At 34.7% G+C, this 5,359-nt stretch overlaps 1 non-coding gene across 1 annotated transcript; it reads right to left on the reverse strand.

Annotated features, from left to right (window-relative positions):
- Positions 1-1,881: 1,881 nt before the first annotated feature.
- Positions 1,882-1,953, reverse strand: TRNAC-ACA. Its single transcript has one exon. It is a non-coding gene; the product is annotated as a tRNA-Cys (tRNA).
- Between the last annotated feature and the right edge of the window lie 3,406 nt (positions 1,954-5,359).

Below are 5,359 nucleotides of genomic sequence, written 5' to 3' on the forward strand. Positions count from 1 at the left end.
ACTGCAAGGAAATCCAACCAGTCCATACTAAAGGAGATCAGTTCTGGGTGTTCATTGGAAGGTCTGATGTTGAAGCTGAAACTCCAATAATTTGGCCACCCGATGCGAAGAGTTGACTCATTTGAAAAGACCCTGATGCTGGGAAAGATTGAGGGCAGGAGGAGAAGGGGACGACAGAGGATGAGATGGTTGGATGGCATCACCGACTCAATGGACATGACTTTGGGTAGGCTCTGAGAGTTGGTGTTGGACAGGGAGGCCTGGAGTGCTGCAGCTCATGGGGTTGCAAAGTGTCAGACATGACTGAGCGACTGAACTGAACCTTTGATAATAAAATTATCTTTAAAGGAATATTTTGATATTACTTTCCACAGTTTCTTTTTAAAGCAAATTACTTCATCATTAAAAGTTTATATCATGTTCCTTGAAATGTCCTTTGTTTTGCAAGACATTGAGGCATCCTGTAAGCAATAACATTAGCATTCCTCTTAAATATTTGCATTCCATTCCATTCAAAGACTAACTGTTTAGCCAAATATTTAATTTTGCTTACATATATCTTATGGTCCTTTTGATCCCATATATTATCACAGCCATTTTGGGTTACTATTAATTAGTATAATTATGGTCATTGCTAGTGTGAACAATAAGAGCTGATTATTAAATCCTATCTCCAGTGAATCCTCATGTGGCACAATTTCCAAAGTCTTGTACTTTGTATTGGTTAATTGGTCTATTTTTCTCCTCCTGGAACACCATGTATATGTGTTGAATTACATTTTCCAGAAGAGATATGTTGCTGTCTTAACATTAAGTATCTGTGAATTAGACTTTGTTTGGAAATAAGGTCTTTGATGATGCAATCAATTTTAGATGAGCTCATTCTGGATCACAGTGGGCCCTAGTTCGATATTTCTGGCGTAAGAAGAGAAGAGACACAGTGACAGACGTACAAGGAGGACACCATATGGCAACAGATGCAGAGAGTGATGTTTACAAATGGAGAACACAAGGAAAGTTTTTATAAAGAACTAAGGTACTGAGAGTGATATCAAACAGTCTAACCCATGGGCAACTAAACTCTTTTGGACCAAAGAAAGGCAATGTGGCAGGGAAAAAAAAAAGTCATTTTTATAGGAATAATGGCAGGAAATTTGCCAATTTGGTGAGAAACATAAATTGGCAGATTTCAGGAGTTCACAAAATAACTGGCAGGATAAAAAAGAAAAAAAAAAAAGCATGCCTAGGCAAAGCATAAGCTAGAACTAAATTCAAAGAAAATATTTTCAAAGCACTGAAAGAGTATGATACTTTCAATAAGGTAAACGACAGTTCTGAAACATGTTGACAACATATTGAAATTGTGCAGGCAGTGTAATGGCATCTTTAAATTGCTGAAAAAAAAATAACCAAATAACCTTTGAACCAAGAATTGTGTTTTCAGCAAGCTAAAATGAAGACATTTTACAGTATAAAAATTAATAATAATAGCCAACAGATTTCATCACCAGCAGATTTGCAATATAGGATATGCTAAAGGAATTTCTTTAGGCTTATGGGAAATGAAACTAGTTGGAGCTCATCCAAAATGCATGTAATACAGCTCAGACAGCACTGACAGACCAATTTATGGCTTTACATAATTATATAAGAATAGTATACAGGTCTGAAATGTAAAATGTCGAAATTGTCACATTTAAAAGGCAGAAAAAGATAATTAAAGCAAATATGCCTAGTAAATAGTACTAATGTGAGTGAAGTCGCTCAATCCTGTCCGACTCTTTGTGACCCCATGGACTATAGCTTACCAGGCTCCTCGGTCCATGGAATTCTTCAGGCAAGAATACTGAAGTGGGTTTCTATTTCCTTCTCCAGGGGATCTTCCCTACCCAGGGATCGAACCCAGGTCTTCTGCATTGTAGGCAGATGCTTTACCATCTGAGCTACCAGGGAAGCCCAATAGTACTATCTTTTTCATGCCTACTGGATCTTTAATTATAAACATCTATCATATCTGCTATTGGTAACTGCTACTGTGTGCATTTTTCCTAATTTCTTAATCCATCTAGTTAGTGGGTTATCAATTTTGATTATTTCAAAGAATCAATACTAGTCTTTGGTAATTTTCTGTAGTGTTGCTTTTTACTGTTTTTATATATATATACATATTTATTATTAATAGTAATAATACCAGAAAATTACCAAAGACCAGTATTGATTCTTTGAAATAATCAAAATTGATAATCCACTAATAAATGGATTAAGAAACTAGGAAAAAGTACACAGTATCAGTTACCAATAGCAGATATAATAGGTGTTTATAATTAAAGATCCAGTAGGCATGAAAAAGATAGTAAGGGAATGTTATAAACAACTTTATGTGAATAATTTTGAAAAAGATTCATTTCTTAAAAAAAATCCATTAACTAAAAGTGCTCCTAAAAGGAATAAGAAGATCTGAAGGTAATTTGAACAAAATAGAATACTTAGAAATAAATATAGCAAAAACATTGTATGTTTTTGATGGAGTTTTTGATGGAGAATGCTAAGTAAATTTATTAAAATTGCTGTTAAATAGCTTGGGAGACATTTCATTTATAGGTGAAAATATACAAGTACCTCAACATGGAATTTCTTTTCAAACTGATCTTTAGTTTTCAATCATAGACCCAGTATGGATGAATGAAGTTTTAATAAGCTAAAGCTAAATCCATTATAGAAAAAAAATCTGCAAAGTGGTTTTGGCATGTGTGTATTAAGTCCTTTCAGTTGTGTCCAGCTCTTTGTGACCCCATGGACTGTAGCCCGCCAGGCCCCACTGTCCATGAGATTCTCCAGATAAGAATACAGGAGTGGGTTGCCATGCCCTCCTCCAGGGGATCTTCCTGAGCCAAGGATCAAACCAGTAGCTCTTGCATCTTCTGGTGGTTCTTTACCACCAGTGCCACCTGATAAGCTAATAAGTTAGTTTATGTCTCTTTGATGGCTGCTGGCAGAATATACAATATTTCTGGGTTAAAGACAAAAGATCAGTATTCATGACACAGCAAGCAGCATCAGTATCTCTTTCTTCCAAGTCTAATAAAAGGGACAAGGAGGGCTTAAAAAGATTTCTGTATATATATAGGACTGTATTATAGGAGAAGTCATCTCATTTTATAGCAAATAGCAATTAAGCCTAGAATTTGTATCCAAAGGTGAAATTCCCTCATCTCTCAAGGCTGCTGGTTGCAAATACAGCCATGAGAAATGGCTCTAAAAATGCAGGATCAGAGACGTACATTCCTGAAAATACGATCTTGAGGGAGACCCATGAAGGACTGTGTCTCCCTACAAAAGGGTGAAGTTTAACTGATCAATAGATCTGTGTGCTAAAAAGTAGATTCACCCAAATATGGAAACAACGTATTATGCCAGGTTTGGTATTGCAGTTAAAAAGCTGGAAAACAACAAATAGATGAGGCTAGCACATTGTTTATAAGAAGAAATGAATTTGGATCTTTAGTTAACATTATACTGTAAAATTAATTCAAGAGGGTATAGAGTATTCTAAATGAATAAAACTTTTAATATTTAGAAGAAATATAGTAGAAAGCTGTTATGACTGAGAAGGATAGAAAAAGATTTTGTAAACAAGACATTTCATAAAGCAATTTTGGGATGCATGGCTCTCTAAATAGAGATGCTGTGTTCACCAGAGCATAAAACGGAAATGAAAAGAATCAAAGGATTTTTCATGAATTAAGAGAATATATTCACAGCCCTTAAGCTGATAAGAATCAAAGTCTGGAAATATAATTTAATGATTTGTCATGAACAAAGATATTGAAAAGGACTTCCTAGGTGACTTAGTCGCAAAGAATCTACCTGCTAATGCAGGAGACATGAGTTCAATCCCTGGGTCAGGAAGATCCCCTGGAGAAGGACATGGCATCCCACTCCAGTATTCTTGCCTGGAGAATTCCATAGATAGAGGAGCCTGGTGGGTTATAGTCCATGGGATTGCAAAGAGTTGGACAGAACTTAGGTACCAAACAACAACAAAGATTAAAAAACAAACAAACAAACAAAAAACACTTTAAAGGGAGAGAGAACACATAGTAAAACCATGGACAGATATACAGGCATTTCATGAAGAAAAGACAATATATTTAGATAATGATCATTTGAATTAGACCTGAACTTCCTTAGTAATGAGGCATATTTTCATAGTTACCATACTTCAAAAATGAAGAAGTCAGAGACTGAAAACTTTATGGAATTAACTGTATTTAACCTATTTAATGGAAGATGCATGTAGCAGACAAAACCTTGTTTATAAACGGAAATGCATTTCAACTGTGCATAAGATTACATAAAAATGTTTTCAGCTATATTACTTCAATAGTAAAACATTGGAAGCAATTCAAATGTCCATACACAGTAAAACAAATAAATTGTTGTCTATTCAGAAAGTGGAATAATTTGCCACAGTAGAAACAAAGGGACAAATGTTACATAGCTTAATATGGATCTATCTGGGAATAAAATGAATATAAAAAGGTATAGTAACAGAAGAAATTATACAGTATGATTTTATTTGTATCATTTTCAAAAATAATGAGAGTTGATCCTTGAATAATGTAGGGGCCGGGGTGCCCAACCTATAGCAGTCAAAGATCCATGTAGATATTTATGTTTATGTAGCCCTGGCATCTGAGACTTTCCACCCACAGATTAAACCAAGGAGGAGTGTGTCTAGTATGTATTTACTGGAAAACATGCACATAGAAGTGGACCCGAAAAGCTACATACAGAGGGTCATCTGCATATCTATTATCTATCATGAAATAAAACTTCAAAGCAAAGCAAGAAAATAATTAGCACAAAGTTTTAGGCAGTAAAACCTTCAGTGGAAAGAGGGCGTTTCAGTGGTATTTGAAACTTTTTTATTCAACTTGGTATTGGTTACATGAGTGTTTCCACTGAAAACAATCATAGCAATATCATATCCCTGTGTGTTATATAGTTCCTCTTTTAGGGACGTAAATAAAAAGATAGTAAGGAAAGATTCACTGAATGCTGAGCAGGATGGGAATCATTTATAGCCATATTTCTGTGACATATTTGAACACCAAAGATAGAAAAAACAGTTTTCAGACAGTAAAACAAAATAAATCTTCAAAGTAACATGTGAGTAAAATGTAATTAAAGTCAGTTAGCCATCCTATGCATTAGAAGCTGACAGTAGAACAAAATTTTCTATGCACTAGGAAAATCACTTCAAGACCTAAAATTCTACGGTAATTAAGTGTACATTAAGAGATTGCTTACATCCTATATTCACTTTTTGATAATTTTTTTTGAGAAAATACTTAAG

The sequence above is a fragment of the Oryx dammah genome, unplaced genomic scaffold (assembly GCF_014754425.2).
Source record: "Oryx dammah isolate SB20612 unplaced genomic scaffold, SCBI_Odam_1.1 HiC_scaffold_7, whole genome shotgun sequence".
Lineage (NCBI taxonomy): Eukaryota > Metazoa > Chordata > Mammalia > Artiodactyla > Bovidae > Oryx > Oryx dammah.